Source organism: Pseudophryne corroboree, chromosome 6 (genome assembly GCF_028390025.1).
Source record: "Pseudophryne corroboree isolate aPseCor3 chromosome 6, aPseCor3.hap2, whole genome shotgun sequence".
Taxonomy (NCBI): domain Eukaryota; kingdom Metazoa; phylum Chordata; class Amphibia; order Anura; family Myobatrachidae; genus Pseudophryne; species Pseudophryne corroboree.
In genome coordinates, this window is record NC_086449.1 from 613,703,561 (window position 1) to 613,726,120 (window position 22,560).

Sequence of the window (22,560 nt, forward strand, 5' to 3'; positions counted from 1 at the left end):
GCCTGCTGCAGTCTTCTTCCCTTTCCTCTAACCCTGGGCAGATATGACTGGCCTTTTGCCCGCCTGCCTTTATGGGTACGAAAGGACTGAGACTGAAAAGACTGTGTCCTTTTCTGCTGAGATGTGACTTGGGGTAACAAAAGTGGATTTTCCAGCTGTTGCCATGGCCACCAGGTCCGATGGACCGCCCCTTTATACGGCAATACTTCCATGTGCCGTCTGGAATCTGCATCACCTGACCACTGTCGTGTCTATAAACATCGTCTGGCAGATATGGACATCACATCTACTCTTGATGCCAGAATGCAAATATCCCTCTGCGCATCTCGCATATATAGAAATGCATCCTTAAAATGCTCTATAGTCAATAAAATATTGTTCCTGTCAAGGGTATCAATATTTTCAGTCAGGAAATCCGACCAAGCCCCCCCAGCGCTGCACATCCAGGCTGAGGCGATTGCTGGTTGTAGTATAACACCAGTATGTGTGTATATACTTTTTAGGATATTTTTCAGCTTCCTATCAGCTGGCTCTTTGAGGGCGGCCGTATCTGGAGACGGTAACGCCACTTGTTTTTATAAGCGTGTGAGCGCCTTATCCACCCTAAGGTGTGTTTCCCAACTCGCCCTCACTTCTGGCGGGAAAGGGTATACCTCCAATAATTTTCTATCGGAGGAAACCCACGTATCATCACACACTTTAATTTATCTGATTCAGGAAAAACTACAAGTAGATTATTCCCACCCTACATAATACCCTTATTTGTGGTACTTGTAGTATCAGAAATATGTAACACCTCCTTCATTGCCCTTAACATGTAACGTGTGGCCCTAAAGGAAAATACGTTTGTTTCTTCACCGTCGACACTGAAGTCAGTGTCCGTGTCTGTGTCTGTGTCGACCAACTGAGGTAAATGGGCGTTTTTACAAGCCCCTGACGGTGTCTGAGACGCCTGGACAGGTACTAATTTGTTTGCCGGCCGTCTCATGTCGTCAACCGACCTTGCATCGTGTTGACATTATCACGTAATTCCTAAATAAGCCATCCATTCCGGTGTCGACTCCCTAGAGAGTGACATCACCAATACAGGCAATTTGTTCCGCCTCCTCACCAACATCGTCCTCCTACATGTCGACACACACGTACCGACACACAGCACACACACAGGGAATGCTCTGATAGAGGACAGGACCCCACTAGCCCTTTGGGGAGACAGAGGGAGAGTTTGCCAGCACACACCAAAAACGCTATAATTATACAGGGACAACCCCTTATACAAGTGTTTTCCCTTATAGCATTTTCACATATGTAATCATATCGCCAAATAAGTGCCCCCCCTCTCTGTTTTAACCCTGTTTCTGTAGTGCAGTGCAGGGGAGAGCCTGGGAGCCTTCCTCACAGCAGAGCTGAGCAGGAAAATGGCGCCGTGTGCTGAGGAGAATAGGCCCCGCCCCCTAAAACGGCGGGCTCTTCTCCCGGAGTTTGTGAGATCTGGCAGGGGTTAAATACATCCATATAGCCTCAAGGGCTATATGTGATGTATTTTAGCCATAAAAAAGGTATAATACATTGCTGCCCAGGGCGCCCCCCCCAGCGCCCTGCACCCTCAGTGACCGCTGGTATGAAGTGTGCTGACAACAATGGCGCACAGCTGCAGTGCTGTGCGCTACCTTATGAAGACTGAAAGTCTTCTGCCGCCTGTTTCTGGACCTCTGGACCTCTTCAACTTCGGCATCTGCAAGGGGGGTCGGCGGCACGGCTCCGGGACGAACCCCAGGGTGAGACCTGTGTTCCGACTCCCTCTGGAGCTAATGGTGTCCAGTAGCCTAAGAAGCAAATCCATCCTGCACGCAGGTGAGTTTACTTCTCTCCCCTAAGTCCCTCGTAGCAGTGAGCCTGTTGCCAGCAGGACTCACTGAAAATAAAAAACCTAACTTAAACTTTTATTCTAAGCAGCTCAGGAGAGCCACCTAGATTGCACCCTTCTCGGCCGGGCACAAAAATCTAACTGAGGCTTGGAGGAGGGTCATAGGGGGAGGAGCCAGTGCACACCACCTGATCCTAAAGCTTTTATTATTGTGCCCTGTCTCCTGCGGAGCCGCTAAACCCCATGGTCCTGACGGAGTCCCCAGCATCCACTTAGGACGTTAGAGAAAATAGCTATGACTTTAAATGTTTATTAGGAATAATATGCACCCCCTATTTTTCTTTCTTTCCGTGATTAAAGCTTTGGAAACCCCCCCTTTAATTATTCTGAATTTGCCCCTGGCCTCCCCTCTCCCCTGCACCTGTATGACAGACAGGAAGCAGTGGCAGGCACTTTCAGTCTTCAGCACTGTTCCCCTCTTCGCTTCCCTCCTGTGGACATTATGTGTAAGGGGCAGTACTATGGTAGGTATCATGTGTAAGAGGTACTAGTCCTTTGGACATTATGTGTATTAAGGGTACTACTACTGTGGTCATTATGTGTAAGGGGCACTTCTGTGTGGCATTATGTGTATAAGGGGCACTACTACTGTGGGCATTATGTTTATAAGGAGTACTACTACTGTGGGCATTATGATTATAAGGGCCACTACTACTGTGGGCATTATGTGTAAGGGCCACTACTTCTGTGGACATTTTGTGTAACGGCCACTTTTACTGTAGACATTATGTGTATAAGGTACTACTACTGTGGGTATTGTGTATAAGGTACATTACAGTGTGATGTAACGAGTATAAGGGTCACTACAGTGTGGTGTAACATGTATAAGGGGTATTACTGTGTGCCGTAACGTGAATAAGGGACACTACTATGTGGAGTAATATTAATCAGGGGCACTATGTCCAGAGTTTTGTGAGGAAGATTGTGCTACTGTGTGGCGTAATTTGAATTGGGGGTAGTATTATGTGTCCATGCCCCTTTCTTGTGAGACCACACCAATTTTTGCGGCACGCGCCTTCAGCGTACGCTGTCCCTTTATTAAGTATGGGAGAGAGGGCGCAAATTTATAGTTTGCAGGGAGGCGCCAAACACCCTAGCACCGGCCCTGATTCCTCACACCGGTTGGCTCAGTCAGATGGCTTCTTTACTAATTATAAATGTTTTAACAGCACATTTGTTTACATGAGATGGCTTCCTGACACTATCTATTGCCCCACCAGCCCTAGCTGTCATCCGGCTGCTAGTAGCCCTGCCCACTGGAACCCACAGTCCTTTGATCCTTCATGCATTCCAGAGCAATCTCACCCAGGTACTGTAGCTGTATGTAAAGGCCCGTACACACTGGTCGATATATCGGCCGTTCTCTTGAACGGCCGATACATCGCGGGACTGTCGGCCAGTGTGTACGGGCGATACGTCTGTGAACTCCGTCGTTCACAGACGTATCGCGTCGGCTGCGCAGCACAGCCGACGGCCAATATATCTAACAATATATTGGCGCGTCGCTGTGTGTACGGGGCGGTCGTCCGACCGCCCGTACACATGCTGCGGCGGCCGGCGGTGATTGACAGGTGAACTGGGCGGGCGCCCGCCCGCCCAGTTCATGACGTCAGTCCCCCGACAGATCGGGCAGTGTGTATGCACAGCACACTGCCCGATCCGTACATAGATATATCTGCAGATCAATTGATCTGCAGATATATCTACTAGTGTGTACCCACCTTAAGACCTTTGTAGGAAAGAGCGGGATCCTGAACCCTTCCTGCCCCTTGTCCTAGGGAGCAAGTCCTGTTCTAGAGTGTGGCAAGTACCCCCTTTGCCACTTTATGATGTGGACTGGTTAGTATTACTGCCTCACATCACTGAGGTCATGGACTCAGTTCCCACCATGGCCCTAACTGCGTGGAGTCTGTATATTCTCCCCTGCTTACGTGAGTTTCCTCCCGCAATCCAAAATATACTTGTAGGTTGATAGGCTCCCAACAAGAATTAACCCTAGTGTGCGTGTTCATGTGGTAGGAAATGTAGATTGTAAGCTCCAATGGGGCAAGAACTGATATGAATGGTGTTGCACAATATGTGTGTGCTATATAAATAACATATATATATATATATATATATATATATATATATATATATATACACTGCAAATACGTCTGGCACTCCCCCTTTGGGCACATCGAGCAAAAGCTCGATATATACATATATATAAAATAACTATACTATATATGGGTTACTGGCATGTCCTACCCTTACATCAAGGACCAGGCGGCACTCCTCCAAGTTTTTCAATGCAAATTGAACTGTATTAGACAAATTATTAACAAAGTGCAAGCATAGTACAGATCACCTACGTTTCAACGCCATTGTGGCGCTTTTCTTAAGGCGCTATACTGTGGGTGAAAAAAGAGCAAACAAAACCCAGAGCATAGCATCTTGATAAAAACGCCACAATGGCGTTGAAACGTCAGAGATCTGCACTATGCTCACACTTTGTTAATAATTTGTCTAATACAGTTTGATTTGCATTGAAAAATTCCGATGAGTGCCGCCTGTTACTTGATGTAAGGGTTGGAGACGCCAGTCACCCAAGGGAACTCACCTATACCTGTACACTTTGAGGATGGCACCCCGGTCATAAACAGACGGAAAGTGAGCGCCATAAGAAGTTATTATATATGATGTATTTATTAACAGTTTCTTATATAGCGCAGCATATTCCATTGTGCATTACAAATAGTACACCAGTAATAGAACAAAAATGGGCAAAAACAGACAGACATAGAGGTAGGGAGGCCCTGCTCACAAGCTTAATAAATATTTATATATATATATATATATATATATATATATATATAAACCACAGCACTCGCCACCCCAGAAGCGGGGTGCAATGTCTGCAATCATAGGGTGTGGTGCATGCTGCCTATGGCCACCTACCCAAATACATACAAACAGAAAGTTCAGCACTCACCATAGCAGGCTCACTTATCCTCACAGCATCAATAAATAAATGATGGGGGTTTAGTTAGTGAATTGGCCAATGCACAGAAGCCGGCATACTGCTCGCCAAGGTACCCCACCTTCTTGCAGGTCCTACACTATCACAGAGTCTCAAAAATTTAAACCTGGCAACTGTATCGCACATAATATGACTACAAATATGCCCACTAAGTTTTTAATGTGTACCTGCCACACGTCTTATGGCTTTTAAAGGTACACTAGTCACCTGACACTGGCTGATAAATTATTAAGGAGCAGCTGACACAGGTTTAGAACGGTTTGCAGGCTTCCGTGCATTGGCCAATTCACTAACTAAACCCCATCATTTATTTATTGATGTTGTGAGGATAATTGAGCTTGCTATGGTGAGTGCTGAACTTTCTGTTTGTGTATATATATATATATGTCAGGTTCTGTTTAGTTTGTGTTCCCGGAGGGGGCGCTAGTGGGTCAGTGGTAGTAATGTGGAGGAAGTGAGGAGGCCGGATTGGATTCCTGCGCATGTGCGCAAAGTGGTTTTATTAAACAATAAGTTGAAACAATATGGCAGCAGAAATAATAACAGTAACGATGCAGATGGAAATGAGCAGCGTGGAAGCTGAGAGTCTATGGCAAAGTTTGTATAATGGATACAATCGATCAGGGGATCGATGTGTCGGTATGGGAACCGATAGTTCTTGAGTTGTGGAGCCAGCAGAGATTATAGTGGGAATAACAAGGCTGGTAGCAGTTGCAGGAGACTAGCGTTAAGGTTCACAGTGTAGTTGGAGATAACACTGGCAGCTTGCAGGCTGGTGACAGGTGGAGGTAACGAGATGCACCTGGAGGGAAGTCTCTACTGCAGAGGCTGGAGCACACTGTGGATGGTAAAGGTGTGAAGCCTGACCAGAGGTACCAGGGTTGCTGGTGCTTGTGGTTCCACGGTGGATCAGGTTCAAACAGGAAGGCAGAACAGGTACACAGGGGAACTGGAGAACGGAGCCGGACACACAGGTCATAGGAGTGACACGAAGTCCAGGACAAGGACTGACTCACCCTGCTGCTCCTGATATACCCCCCGGTCTGCAGGCAGTGGCTGGAAGTGAAATGAGGAGATGCGGCCAAGCTCCGGATTGGCTGATGCGGCAGTCTGAGGAAAGCTGTCATGGCGGCGCCCATGCCGCGGCCCGGCGGGAACGCGGCGTGCATGCACGCCCGCTGACAACAGGAGCGTTCCTAGGCCCAGGATGGCATCCGGCGACAGGGAGACCAGCGACAGCGAGACGTAGGGACCCCGGACAGATGCAGCTGTGGTAAATCGATTCCTGACAAAATATATATATATATATATATATATATATATATATATATATATACATTGCTCAAAAAAATAAAGGGAACACTTAAACAACACAATGTAACTCCAAGTCAATCACACTTCTGTGAAATCAAACTGTCCGCTTAGGAAGCAACACTGATTGACAATCAATTTCACATGCTGTTGTGCAAATGGAATAGACAACAGGTGGAAATTATAGGCAATTAGCAAGACACCCCCAATAAAGGAGTTGTTCTGCAGGTGGTGACCACAGACCACTTCTCAGCTCCTATGCTTTCTGGTTGATGTTTTGGTCACTTTTGAAAGCTGGCGGTGCTTTCACTCTAGTGGTAGCATGAGACGGAGTCTACAACCCACACAAGTGGCTCAGGTAGTACAGCTCATCCAGGATGGCACATCAATGCGAGCTGTGGCAAGAAGGTTTGCTGTGTCTGTCAGTGTAGTGTCCAGAGCATGGAGGCGCTACCAGGAGACAGGCCAGTACATCAGGAGACGTGGAGGAGGCCATAGGAGGGCAACAACCCAGCAGCAGGACCGCTACCTCCGCCTTTGTGTAAGGAGGAACAGGAGGAGCACTGCCAGAGCCCTGCAAAATGACCTCCAGCAAGCCACAAATGTGCATGTGTCTACTCAAACAATCAGAAACAGACTCCATGAGGGTGGTATGAGGGCCCGACGTCCACAGGTGGGGGTTGTGCTTACAGCCCAACACCGTGCAGGACGTTTGGCATTTGCCAGAGAACACCAAGACTGGCAAATTCGCCACTGGCGCCCTGTGCTCTTCACAGATGAAAGCAGGTTCTCACTGAGCACATGTGACAGAGTCTGGAGACGCCATGGAGAACTTTCTGCTGCCTGCAGCATCCTCCAGCATGACCGGTTTGGCAGTGGGTCAGTAATGGTGTGGGGTGGCATCTCTTTGGGGGGCCGCACAGCCCTCCATGTGCTCGCCAGAGGTAGCCTGACTGCCATTAGGTACCGAGATCCTCAGACCCCTTGTGAGACCATATGCTGGTGTGGTTGGCCCTGGGTTCCTCCTAATGCAAGATATTGCTAGACCTCATGTGGCTGGAGTGTGTCAGCAGTTACTGCAAGACGAAGGCATTGATGCTATGGACTGGCCCGCCTGTTCCCCAAACCTGAATCCAATTGAGCACATCTGGGACATCATGTCTCGCTCCATCCACCAACGCCACAGACTGTCCAGGAGTTGGCGGATGCTTTAGTCCAGGTCCATCCGCCACCTCATCAGGAGCATGCCCAGGCGTTGTACGGAGATCATACAGGCACGTGGAGGCCACACACACTACTGAGCCTCATTTTTACTTATTTTAAGGACATTACATCAAAGTTGGATCAGCCTGTAGTGTGTTTTTCCACTTTAATTTTGAGTGTGACTCCAAATCCAGACCTCCATGGGTTAATAAATTTGATTTCCATCGATAATTTTTGTGTGATTTTGTTGTCCGCACATTCAACTATGTAAAGAACAAAGTATTTAATAAGAATATTTCATTCATTCAGATCTAGGATGTGCTGTTTAAGTGTTCCCTTTATTTTTGTGAGCAGTGTGTATGTATGTATGTATATGTATGTATGTATGTATGTATATATGTATGTATATATATATATATATACATATAGAATACAATGTCCGCACGCCATATAACAGGGAATCCAACTGCGGGGTGCTCCAATATAGATTTGTTGAATCCAGTATAAAGAATTTTTGACTTGCGCACTCACCAATTAATGAATAAAAAGTTATTTATTGATAGGCAAATACTCACAAAAAACTACATACCAGAAGGTGCATATGTATAAGGTCGACGTTTCGGTCCATTAAGGACCATCTTCAGGACAAGCAACAGAACATCCTTAAGGCAGCTCAGCAAAAAGCAGAATGAACTGTGTTCCATAACATTGAGGTATTTAAACACTGGATCATTACCCATAGACACTCTGTGCAAACTGATGCATCATGGGACATATAAAACTAATGAAGCACAAAAAGTTACATAAATAGTAATACCTGAAACTTACAACATATGGCCAACAAGAGAAAATAGCGCATGACTTACTAGACAAACTCAGAGGTGTGTAAATAAGCCATAAACATATAAATTAATGCCCGCGCCCAAAACGGAAACAGGAAGTGCCGTGCTTTCCACAGTCAGTGGAACGCACGCCAACTGCAATGAGACACAACCTCCGAAAACGGAAGTGACGCGGCCGGAGGTCACAAGCGTTCCACTCACAGTGGAAAGCAAATACAGGAAATGCCTTAAGCTCCACAATCAGCGGCGCTGGACAGGGGGCAAATATAGAAAAAGCCTTAAGCTCCACGATCTGCGACGCTGAACAGGGGGCAGATGCCAAAGTTAAACTTCAAATACAGCCTAGTGTATTACAATTTGAATGAATCAACCTATATATAATTGTATATTTAATAGACATAATATGCTTCATTGTTGCAACTATAAAAGAGGAGCATCAGAGTGAATATGGGAACAGTCCCAGTACTATAACAACCTCTTTATGAAACAATATTAAAATAAACAAACAAACATGCATAAACTAATATGAACAATAATCAAACATTAAGGTCACCTCTGTCAACTAAAAAAAGAAAAAATTTCAAAAATTAAAAAATTAAGCAAGGAAAGAGACTCCACTTATCCAAGTTGCTGATAATTAGTGCAAAACATTGTAGGGATTATGTTCATTATGCCCACGTGGCTGAACGGTGTCGAGTGTGTATATCCAACGTGCTTCACGTTCTCTCAATTTCTTAAGTCGATCTCCACCTCTGATGTTAATCGGTACATGATCAATAAGCATATATCTGATGCTAGCAATTGAATGTGTGGCTTCAAAACAGTGTCTTGCTACTGGTTTATCTGACACTCCAGTATCAAGGGCCGCTCTTATCGAGGATCTGTGGCTGGCCATGCGGTCCCTGAAGTTACGTTTAGTCATGTCCACGTACATCAGTCCACAGGGGCAGACGAGAAGGTATATGACAAAACTCATCTGGCAGTGAAGGTAATGTTTAATGCGTATTTTTTTACCACTATGTGGGTGAGTGAAATATGACCCTGTAAGCATTGAGCGACAAGTCGTGCAGTCAGCACATCTGAAGCAGCCGGTCCTCCTACCTGGTAACCAAGTTCCCTGGTTCTTCCGTGGCTGTAGTAGTGGACGCATAAGCATATTCCTTAAATTGGGACCTCGTCGATAAGTACACAAAGGTGGAGTCGCCCCCAGACTGCCCAGGCTTGGTTCACTTGACACAATCGGCCAATGTTGTGTAATGACCTTTTTAGCTTGATGGGCCATACAATCATAAGTGCTCGTAAAGATAATACGACTATTGAGGGTCATTCCGAGTTGTTCGCTCGCACGCTGCGTTTAGCAGCTTTGCACACGCTAAGCCGCCACCTACTGGGAGTGAATCTTAGCTTATCAAAATTGCGAACGAAAGATTAGCAGAATTGCGAATGGACACTTCTTAGCAGTTTCTGAGTAGCTCCAGACTTACTCGGCATCTGCGATCAGTTCAGTGCTTGTCGTTCCTGGTTTGACGTCACAAACACACCCAGCGTTCGCCCAGACACTCCTCCGTTTCTCCGGCCACTCCCGTGTTTTTCCCAGAAACGGTAGCGTTTTTTCACACACTCCCATAAAACGGCCAGTTTCCGCCCAGAAACACCCACTTCCTGTCAATCACATTACGATCACCAGAACGAAGAAAAAACCTTGTAATGCCGTGAGTAAAATACCTAACTGCATAGCAAATTTACTTGGCGCAGTCGAACTGCGGACATTGCGCATGCGCATTAGCGACTAATCGCTCCGTTGCGAGAAAAAAATAACGAGCGAACAACTCGGAATGACCCCCATTGTCAAAATGTTTAATGTGAGTATTGCCAGAGAATTTATTACGTGCTTTTTGAAGACATCTGTTGATGGTTTTTTGGGTGTAACCACGCGTAAGAAAGCGTTGTGACATTTCACTAATCTGTTCTTCAGCTCGATGTGGGTCTGAATTGATACTCAGGATCCTCAAAACTTGGGAAATGGGGAGTCCTTCCTTCAAAGGACTTGGGTGATGACTTGATGAGAACAAGAGTGTATTACGATCTGTATCCTTCCTATATAGGGTAGTGACCAATTTGTCACCTTGTCGAAAAAAGGTGACATCTAGAAAGTTGATGCTGGTCGAATCAACACTACTTGTGAACCTAATAGGAGTGTCTAAAGAATTAAGATAACTGACCATTGTGGTAAATTGTTCGCCAGTACCAAGCCAAAGTACAAGGAAATCATCAATAAACCTTTTATAGTACAATATCGAAGTTCCAAATAAAGGCAAAATGTATTTTTGTTCGTAACTTGCCATATAAAGGTTGGCGTAAGCCGGCGCCAAATTTCACCCCATAGCGGTGCCCGTAGTTTGCATATAATAGGCACCTCCATAGAGGAAATGGTTATTGGTCAAAACTAGACGCGTCAGATCTAGCAGAAAATCAGAGGGTGGGCCTTTTGGTGGAAATGACCTTAATGCAGAAGCCACTGAGGCCAATCCCTCATCGTGTGGGATGACAGTATATAGGGATTTGACATCGAGAGTTGCTAATAATACATTCTGCTGTAAGGAACCCAACTCGGCTATCCCATCAAGGACATGACCAGTGTCTCTCAAGTAACTAGGAAGAGAAGTTACAATAGGTTGAAGAAAAGCATCAACAAACTGCTAATGGTTGTAACAGAGATCCACGGGCTGATATGATGGGTCGCCCTGGTGGATCCACAAGGGTTTTGTGGATCTTAGGCAAGGTGTAAAGAATAGGGCAGATCGGATGTTCCACTTTTAGGAAACCCATCATATCGGCCTCAACCCAACCCTGAGTTAGAGCCATGTCTAATGTCCTATCAATGACACATTTAAGGCGGGGCATAGGATTGTCACTAAAGGGCCCTACACATTGGCCGATCCACCGCCGAGCTGCCCGACGGCGGATACGGCTGACAGGCGACCCGGCGACGGGGGGGGCAGTGACGGGGGGAGTGAAGTTTCTTCACTCCCCCCGTCACCCGGCTGCATTGAAGTGCAGGCAAATATGGACGAGATCGTCCATATTGGCCTGCATGTACAGCCAACGGGGGACCAGCGATGAACGAGCGCGGGGCCGCGCATCGTTCATCGCTGGAGCCTCCACACTCAAAGATATGAACGGTATCTCGTTCATTTATGGACGAGATTGTTCATATCTTTGACTGATGTCGGCCAGTGTGTAGGGCCTATTACTCTACGATATGTATTGGAATCACCCAATTGTCGGAGTATCTCATTATTATATTTAGACCAATCTTGCAAGACAACTGCGCCCCCCTTATCTGCCTGACGAATGACTATCTGATGATTATTAATTAACCCCTTTAAGGCTGATCTTTGACTAGAGGTAAGATTGTCATACCTAGGTTTATGTGTTGTCTTGGTCATATCATTTTCTACCACCCTTAAGAAGGTCTTAAGACTAGCATTAGAACTCTGTGGATCAAATTGACTGGGTGCTTTAAGAATATGAGAACGAGAAGGAACAACTTCATTATTACCAAAAAATTCGCGCAAACCTAGTTTGCGTCCCAATTTGAAATGGTCTACCGACCAATGGAAGTTGTCATGTGTGCATGTGGGAACAAATGAAAGACCAAGTGCCAGAACCTCATTTTCAGAGGCCGTCAATGTATGTTGAGACAAATTGAACACAGTATCTAATAGCGGTTTGTTCCGCTCTTCTTCTTGTACCCCGCCCTCCTCGTGGGGTACCTGCTCCTCGGCCTCTGCCAGTGGCCGCCATGGTGCCTAAAAAAACTGTCCCACTCGGTGGTCTTTGATCAGCATAATTAGTATCACTAATATCAGCAGGATCTGTTTCTGATTGTGATTGAGAAGATGAGGAAAAATCAACATCTTGTATATTGGGTTGACATAATTAAGCCGTCTGCGTCTATAATTAACAGATTCACCTTTGAGCCAGGGGTAGACTTGGTGATTGGTGTAATCATAATTAACTGTACTCAATTTTTTACGTTTGAAAACTATGAGATCCTGTTGAAACTTGGTGATCTGTTCAGTCATCCGTTCACACCAGTTAGTTGATTTATCAACATTGAGAGACGGTAGAAGAGTTCCATTAAATACAGCAATATCCTTCCTGATCTTAGCGAGTTCAACTCCGACCTCCTCAATCACCACTTGTGACCACCGGCCGCGTCACTTCCATTTTCGGAGGTTGTGTCTCATTGCAGTTGGCGTGCGTTCTACTGACTGTGAAACGCACGGCACTTCCTGTTTCCGTTTTGGGCGCGGGCATTAATTAATGTTTATGGCTTATTTACACACCTCTGAGTTTGTCTGGTGAGTCATGCGCTAATTTCTCATGTTGGCCATATGTTGTAAGCTTCAGGTATTACTATTTATGTAACTTTTTGTGCTTCATTAGTGTTATATGTCCCATGATGCATCAGTTTGCACAGAGTGTCTATGGGTAATGCTCCAGTGTTTAAATACCTCAATGTTATGGAACACAGTTCATTCTGCTTTTTGCTGAGCTGCCTTAAGGATGTTCTGTTGCTTGTCCTGAAGATGGTCCTTGATGGACCGAAACGTCGACTTTATACATATGCACCTTCTGCTATGTAGTTTTTTGTGAGTATTTGCCTATCAATAAAGAACTTTTTTCTCTGACGTCCTAGTGGATGCTGGGACTCCGTCAGGACCATGGGGATTAGCGGCTCCGCAGGAGACAGGGCACAAAAATAAAAGCTTTAGGACTAGGTGGTGTGCACTGGCTCCTCCCCCTATGACCCTCCTCCAAGCCTCAGTTAGGTTTTTGTGCCCGTCCGAGCAGGATGCAATCTAGGTGGCTCTCCTAAAGAGCTGCTTAGAAAAAGTTATTAGGTTTTTTATTTTCAGTGAGTCCTGCTGGCAACAGGCTCACTGCAACGAGGGACTTAGGGGAGAAGAAGTGAACTCACCTGCGTGCAGGATGGATTGGCTTCTTAGGCTTCTGGACACCATTAGCTCCAGAGGGATCGAACACAGGCCCGGCCATGGTGTCCGGTCCCGGAGCCGCGCCGCCGACCCCCTTGCAGATGCCGAAAAGTGAAGAGGTCCAGAAACCGGCGGCAGAAGACTTTTCAGTCTTCATGAGGTAGCGCACAGCACTGCAGCTGTGCGCCATTGTTGTCAGCACACTTCACACCAGCGGTCACTGAGGGTGCAGGGCGCTGGGGGGGGGGGCGCCCTGGGCAGCAATGATAATACCTTGTTCTGGCTAAAAATACATCACATATAGCCCCTGGGGCTATATGGATGTATTTAACCCCTGCCAGGTCTCACAAACACCGGGAGAAGAGCCCGCCGAAATAGGGGGCGGGGCCTATCTCCTCAGCACACAGCGCCATTTTCCTGCACAGCTCCGCTGCGAGGAAGGCTCCCAGGACTCTCCCCTGCACTGCACTACAGAAACAGGGTAAAAAAACAGAGAGGGGGGGCACTTTTTTGGCGATATTGATATATTAAGCTGCTATAAAGGAAACAACACTTCTGTAGGGTTGTTCCTATATATTTATAGCGCTTGGGTGTGTGCTGGCAAACTCTCCCTCTGTCTCCCCAAAGGGCTAGTGGGGTCCTGTCTTCGATAAGAGCATTCCCTGTGTGTCTGCTGTGTGTCGGTACGTGTGTGTCGACATGTATGAGGACGATGTTGGTGTGGAGGCGGAGCAATTGCCGGTAATGGTGATGTCACCCCCTAGGGAGTCGACACCGGAATGGATGGCTTTGTTTATGGAATTACGTGATAATGTCAGCACGTTACAAAAATCAGTTGACGACATGAGACGGCCGGCAAACCAGTTAGTACCTGTCCAGGCCTCTCAGACACCGTCAGGGGCTGTAAAACGCCCTTTACCTCAGTCGGTCGACACAGACCCAGACACGGACACCGAATCTAGTGTCGACGGTGAAGAAACAAACGTATTTTCCAGTAGGGCCACACGTTATATGATCACGGCAATGAAGGAGGCTTTGCATATCTCTGATACTGCAAGTACCACAAAAAGGGGTATTATGTGGGGTCTGAAAAAACTACCTGTAGTTTTTCCTGAATCAGAGGAATTGAATGAAGTGTGTGATGAAGCGTGGGTTAACCCCGATAGAAAACTGCTAATTTCAAAGAAGTTATTGGCATTATATCCTTTCCCGCCAGAGGTTAGGGCGCGCTGGGAAACACCCCCTAGGGTGGATAAGGCACTCACACGCTTATCAAAACAAGTGGCGTTACCGTCTCCTGAAACGGCCGCCCTCAAGGATCCAGCTGATAGGAGGCTGGAAACTACCCTGAAAAGTATATACACTCATACTGGTGTTATACTGCGACCAGCCATCGCCTCTGCATGGATGTGCAGTGCTGGGGTGGTTTGGTCGGATTCCCTGACTGAAAATATTGATACCCTGGATAGGGACAGTATTTTATTGACTATAGAGCAATTAAAGGATGCTTTTCTTTATATGCGAGATGCTCAGAGGGATATTTGCACTCTGGCATCGAGAGTAAGTGCGATGTCCATATCTGCCAGAAGAAGTTTATGGACGCGACAGTGGTCAGGTGATGCGGATTCCAAACGGCATATGGAAGTATTGCCGTATAAAGGGGAGGAATTATTTGGGGTCGGTCTATCGGATTTGGTGGCCACGGCAACAGCCGGGAAATCCACCTTTTTACCTCAGGTCCCCTCCCAACAGAAAAAGACACCGTCTTTTCAGCCGCAGTCCTTTCGTTCCTATAAGAACAAGCGGGCAAAAGGACAGTCATATCTGCCCCGAGGCAAAGGAAAGGGTAAGAGAGTGCACCAAGCAGCTCCCTCCCAGGAGCAGAAGCCATCCCCGGCTTCTGCAAAGCCCTCAGCATGACGTTGGGGCTTTACAAGCGGACTCAGGGGCGGTGGGGGGTCGACTCAAGAATTTCAGCGCACAGTGGGCTCACTCACAGGTGGACCCCTGGATCCTGCAGGTAGTATCTCAGGGTTACAGGTTGGAATTCGAGAAGTCTCCCCCTCGCCGGTTCCTAAAGTCTGCTCTGCCAACGTCTCCCTCAGACAGGGCGACGGTATTGGAAGCCATTCACAAGCTGTATTCTCAGCAGGTGATAGTCAAGGTACCCCTCCTACAACAGGGAAAGGGGTATTATTCCACACTATTTGTGGTACCGAAGCCGGACGGCTCGGTAAGACCTATTCTAAATCTGAAATCTTTGAACCTGTACATACAAAAATTCAAGTTCAAGATGGAGTCACTCAGAGCAGTGATAGCGAATCTGGAAGAAGGGGACTTTATGGTGTCCCTGGACATCAAGGATGCTTACCTGCATGTCCCAATTTGCCCTTCACATCAAGGGTACCTCAGGTTCGTGGTGCAAAACTGTCATTATCAGTTTCAGACGCTGCCGTTTGGATTGTCCACGGCACCTCGGGTCTTTACCAAGGTAATGGCCGAAATGATGTTTCTTCTGCGAAGAAAAGGCGTATTAATTATCCCTTACTTGGACGATCTCCTGATAAGGGCAAGGTCCAGAGAACAGCTGGGGGACGTAGTAGCACTAACCCAAGTAGTGCTGCAACAGCACGGGTGGATTCTGAATTTTCCAAAATCTCAATTGACCCCGACGACACGTCTGCTGTTCCTGGGAATGATTCTGGACACGGTTCAGAAAAAGGTGTTTCTTCCGGAGGAGAAAGCCAGGGAGTTATCCGAACTTGTCAGGAACCTCCTAAAACCAGGAAAAGTGTCTGTGCATCAATGCACAAGAGTCCTGGGAAAAATGGTGGCTTCTTACGAAGCGATTCCATTCGGCAGATTCCACGCACGAACTTTTCAGTGGGATCTGCTGGACAAATGGTCCGGATCGCATCTGCAGATGCATCAGCGGATAACTTTGTCTCCACGGACAAGGGTGTCTCTTCTGTGGTGGTTGCAGAGTGCTCATCTGTTAGAGGGCCGCAGATTCGGCATACAGGACTGGGTCCTGGTGACCACGGATGCCAGTCTGAGAGGCTGGGGAGCGGTCACACAGGGAAGAAACTTCCAGGGAGTGTGGTCAAGCCTGGAGATGTCTCTTCACATAAATATACTGGAGCTAAGAGCGATTTACAATGCTCTAAGCCTGGCAAAACCCCTGCTTCAGGGTCAGCCGGTGTTGATCCAGTCGGACAACATCACGGCAGTCGCCCACGTAAACAGACAGGGCGGCACAAGAAGCAGGAGGGCAATGGCAGAAGCTGCAAGGATTCTTCGCTGGGCGGAAGATCATGTGATAGCACTGTCAGCAGTGTTCATTCCGGGAGTGGACAACTGGGAAGCGGACTTCCTCAGCAGACACGATCTACACCCGGGAGAGTGGGGACTTCATCCAGAAGTCTTCCACATGATTGTGAACCGTTGGGAAAAACCAAAGGTGGATATGATGGCGTCCCGCCTCAACAAAAAACTGGACAGGTATTGCGCCAGGTCAAGAGACCCTCAGGCAATAGCTGTGGACGCTCTGGTAACACCATGGGTGTTCCAGTCAGTGTATGTGTTTCCTCCTCTGCCTCTCATACCAAAAGTACTGAGAATTATACGGCAAAAGGGAGTAAGAACGATACTCGTGGCTCCGGATTGGCCAAGAAGAACTTGGTACCCGGAACTTCAGGAGATGCTCACGGAAGATCCGTGGCCTCTACCTCTAAGACGGGACCTGCTTCAGCAGGGACCGTGTCTATTCCAAGACTTACCGCGGCTGCGTTTGACGGCATGGCGGTTGAACGCCGAATTCTAAGGGAAAAAGGCATTCCGGAAGAGGTCATCCCTACCCTGGTAAAAGCCAGGAAGGAGGTGACTGCACAACATTATCACCGCATTTGGAGAAAATATGTTGCGTGGTGTGAGGCCAGAAAGGCCCCGACGGAGGAATTTCAACTGGGTCGTTTCCTACATTTCCTGCAAACAGGATTGTCTATGGGCCTCAAATTAGGGTCCATTAAGGTTCAAATTTCGGCCCTGTCGATTTTCTTCCAGAAAGAATTGGCTTCAGTTCCTGAAGTCCAGACTTTTGTAAAAGGAGTACTACATATACAGCCCCCGGTTGTGCCCCCAGTGGCTCCGTGGGATCTTAATGTAGTTTTGGATTTTCTCAAATCCCATTGGTTTGAGCCACTCAAATCGGTGGATTTGAAATATCTTACATGGAAAGTAACCATGCTACTGGCCCTGGCTTCAGCCAGGAGAGTGTCAGAATTGGCGGCTTTATCGTATAAAAGCCCATATCTGATTTTCCATTCGGACAGGGCAGAACTGCGGACGCGTCCTCAGTTTCTGCCTAAGGTGGTTTCAGCGTTTCACCTGAACCAACCTATTGTGGTGCCTGCGGCTACTAGCGATTTGGAGGATTCCAAGTTGCTGGACGTTGTCAGGGCATTGAAAATATATATTTCAAGGACGGCTGGAGTCAGAAAATCTGACTCGCTGTTTATACTGTATGCACCCAACAAGCTGGGTGCTCCTGCTTCTAAGCAGACGATTGCTCGTTGGATTTGTAGCACAATTCAACTTGCACATTCTGTGGCAGGCCTGCCACAGCCTAAATCTATCAAGGCCCATTCCACAAGGAAGGTGGGCTCATCTTGGGCGGCTGCCCGAGGGGTCTCGGCATTACAACTCTGCCGAGCAGCTACGTGGTCGGGGGAGAACACGTTTGTAAAATTCTACAAATTTGATACCCTGGCTAAAGAGGACCTGGAGTTCTCTCATTCGGTGCTGCAGAGTCATCCGCACTCTCCCGCCCGTTTGGGAGCTTTGGTATAATCCCCATGGTCCTGACGGAGTCCCAGCATCCACTAGGACGTCAGAGAAAATAAGATTTTACTTACCGATAAATCTATTTCCCGTAGTCCGTAGTGGATACTGGGCGCCCATCCCAAGTGCGGATTGTCTGCAATACTTGTACATAGTTATTGTTACAAAAATATCGGGTTGTTATTGTTGTGAGCCGTCTGTTCAGAGGCTCCTACGTTTGTCATACTGTTAACTGGGTTCAGATCACAAGTTGTACGGTGTGATTGGTGTGGCTGGTATGAGTCTTACCCGGGATTCAAAATCCTTCCTTATTGTGTACGCTCGTCCGGGCACAGTATCCTAACTGAGGCTTGGAGGAGGGTCATAGGGGGAGGAGCCAGTGCACACCACCTAGTCCTAAAGCTTTTATTTTTGTGCCCTGTCTCCTGCGGAGCCGCTAATCCCCATGGTCCTGACGGAGTCCCAGCATCCACTACGGACTACGAGAAATAGATTTATCGGTAAGTAAAATCTTATTTATTCATTGATTGGTGAGTGCGCAAGTCAAAAATTCTTATATATATATATATATATATATATATATATATATATATATATATATATATATATATATATATATATATATAGGCAGATCCGGGACATACCGAAATCCCCCCATCGTTTTCTACACTTTACCCCCATCCCAAAGGAGAGCAGCAGCTCTGCTGTCTCCTTCTGTTGTAATAGAGCGGGCGGGCACTGGGACCTGTGTCGTGCTAACAGCAGGTCCTTCAGGAATCCTGTGCTACAGCACATGCACGCAATGCAATAGCACAGAGCACTGGACAGTGGACCCTAGAAAAAAAAGAAATAGAAAGTCGTCGCCAGTGCAAGATTTCTAGGTGCCCTAGGAATAGTTATTTAACACTGACCCTGCTCTCCCTTTCATTGGGAAAGGAGTCCAAGGGGTACTGCAGCATACCTACCAACTGTACAGACTTTGGCGGGACAGTCCCATTTTTAAACACTGTCCTGCCGTTCCACCTGGGGAAGAAGGGGGGGGGGGGGGGGTTTGAGAACAGTGACATGCGGTGGGGTGAGGCAGGTGAGGCAGTGCCTTTACTGTCATACTGACGTTTGTACCATAGTTTTGACTGTATAACGTATATGAAAAATACAAAGAATATGTTTGAAATATCTTCCTAGCTTTATTCTAATAAATTTTATAGCCAAAATTCTGGAGTAAAAAGTATATGGCAGGCGAGGCACTGTCTATCTTTTCTGCACATCTCTGATCAAAACTCATCAAATTAACAGGAGTTTATACTTCTGCACCTGTGTATAATGCCCATATGTACCCTTTGGCTCAGATATTGCATGTAAATCTGGCTCTGGTGCTAGTCAGTGACTCCTGAGCCATTTAGCTCACCGCATGTCCCTGGTTGAGAGGCCCCATGTGAGGGAAAGCGGGAACATGGCTCGTAATCATGGCATCTCCTGTGATATATATATAAGAATAAATTAACGTTAATATCCCTGATAAAAGTCTCATGCTGAAAAGATAATTGGGTGCATGTAAAACATGGATTAAAAGTCTTAGTGAGTGTTTGACAGATTCTGTTGAAAGGACAAACCATGGAACTACAAGTCTCATACCGTATATAATTCTCAGCACACAAATTAGCTCACTGAAGTTACCGGATAATCCAGTTAAATTGGGACAATAGCAGTGCGGCTTAGTGCAGATGACCACCTAGTAAACCAGTCTTGAAAAGTTATCTGGCCACGGACTTCCTGTCCTGACCGCGTGCGACGTCCCCTCCGCCCCACTTCCAAAGTCCAATTTTTTTTTAATGTCCTCTTGTTTTATAATAATTTATGGATGTATTTTTTTATGTATATTCAGCTCCAGAAGCAGCTTTTTAACTTATGGCTTTGGTATCTTTTATGATTTTACTAGCGCTAAGTATCTGTGAATGCAATTTTGTGATTACTCTTTAAATACATCTGATCTCCATAATTCTATACGATACCATTGGTCACGAAACACCTTATCCACTCTTTCCTATATATATATATATATATATATGGGTAGGTAGGGGCTGTGGCGACCAACTGGTGTTTATTTAAAAAAATATATTAGTGGACTAAAATGCAATTTTTAAAGGACAGGATAAAAAGACCTTTTTTGTAAAAGAATAAAAACAATTTATTTTGCAAAAAGTAAAAAACATGACCCCAAGGATTTATATATAGAAGAATTGAGAATACTCCTCACACAAGGACTTCGGAATGGAAGCATCACGAAAGAGGAATTCCAATTTTTAATGCAGTCTAGTCCCATAACCCCCATTTTCTATTACCTGCCGAAAATCCATAAAAACCTTTTAAATCCACCAGGGAGACCTATTGTCGCTGGAATTGATTCCTTAACATCAAAATTGTCCGAGTATGTAGATGTTTTTCTAAACCCATATGTTAAGGAACTACCGTCATATCTCAAAGACACAACCATGGTATTGAACCTGATGAAATCCATAGAATGGAAAGATAGCTACTTATGGATTACAATAGATGTTCAATCTCTATACACGTGCATTGAGCATTCTAAAGGTATTAAGGCATGTAAGGACTTTCTAGATCAGGATCCTACCCTTACAACGACTCAAAGAGTTTTTATCTGTGATGTGATGAATTTTATTCTGAGTCGAAACTATTTTAAATTTTTAGAGAACTTTTATCTTCAACGCTGTGGGACCGCAATGGGAACGATTTTTGCACCAAGTTTCGCAAACCTATTTATGGGACAATGGGAGGAACTCTATGTGTATAACACTCAATATTTCAAGGAAAATGTGATCTTGTACAAACGTTATATCGACGATATTTTAATAATATGGAATGGCAGCCTGGAACTTTTTATGGAATTTTTTAACCTTTTAGAAATTGATATGAATCTCTCATTTACTTACAACACAAACAAAACTTCAATAGAATACCTGGATTTAGTATTAATAGGTGAAGGATCGTCAGTGGTAACTAAAAACTTCATTAAAGGGGTTGACAAAAACAGCTACCTCCACTACCACAGCAGCCACGCAAAAACATGGAAAGACAACATCCCTTACTCTCAGTTCCATAGAATTAAGAGGAACTGTAGCAAGAAAGAGGACTGCAATGAACAGGTAGCCATTTACAGAAAAAGATTTGAAGAGAAGTCATATCCAAAATCGATTCTGGACAAGGCCACTGCAAGAACAAATACCTTAAAGAGGGAGGACCTTCTAGAATATAAAAAGAAGGAAGACCCTAAGGAATCCACCGCATTCATCACCACTTACAACCACCATGAGAACCATATCAAATCATCCCTCAAGGAACATTGGAAAATCCTACTTATGGATCCTGTATTGAAAGAAATCCTCCCGGAAAAACCACAGATAGTCTTTCGCAAATCCAAGAGTTTAAAAGACCATCTTGCACCCAGCATGTTACGTGACACCACCAATGAAAGAACGAATCAAACATTTCTGAAATGCACAGGAGCATTCAAATGCGGACGATGCAACATCTGCAAGTTCCTGAACTCAAACAGAAAAACATTTTTTAACTCAGGGGCCACCCAAGAATTCAAGATAAAGGAGTTCCTTAATTGCAACAGCAGCTCTGTCATATATTTATTGGAATGTACATGCAAGAAGAAATACGTGGGGAAAACAAAGCGGACACTCAAAATAAGAATTCAAGAGCACATTAGGAGCATCAAAAATAAGCTCGACACCCACCTCATCTATAGACATTTTATCCGGGAAAACAATTCAAATCCAGAAGACCTGACCTTTAAAGCAATAGAACACGTACAGATTGGGGAAAGAGGCGGAGACCTGGCGAACAAACTATCCCAAAGAGAAATGTTTTGGATCTACCAGCTTAACACGATGCATCCAGCAGGATTCAACGAGGGTTATGAAATTGCCCCATTTTTATAAGGTTAAAAAAATGTCTCATTATACCCTCACTCACCTTTATCACATTGAATGTATATGCGCACCTGAACTCACAGCACAATAAAAATGTTTGACACAAGAATGAGTGTTTTGTTCAAAACTAATAGATACAGTCATACCACACTGGCTCCACGCCCAAACCCGTCCGATCTTGGAAGCTAAGCAGTGTCGGGCTTTAATAGTACCAAGAGGGAGACCACCTGGGAAGTTAAAGTACTGTAAAAAATAAGTAACAAACACTTATGTGTCATAACCAGGCTCATGTGAACGACATACATGACCACTCAGCTTAGTGGGCACACACTGAAGCATGGACGGGTGCGCATACACACATCTGTACAGACTTGATATATATACATATATATATGCATGAACGTTTATTTCTGTAAATGCACTTGCTATCACGTTATTTATAATCACTTTTATT

At 45.7% G+C, this 22,560-nt stretch overlaps 1 protein-coding gene and 1 pseudogene across 3 annotated transcripts in view; both read left to right on the plus strand.

The window, feature by feature from the left end:
• Positions 1 to 22,560, plus strand: part of NEURL1B (neuralized E3 ubiquitin protein ligase 1B) — a 751,932-nt gene that overhangs the window by 363,453 nt on the left and 365,919 nt on the right. The window lies entirely within an intron of this gene.
• LOC134939122 (5S ribosomal RNA) lies at positions 22,239 to 22,358 on the plus strand (annotated as a pseudogene).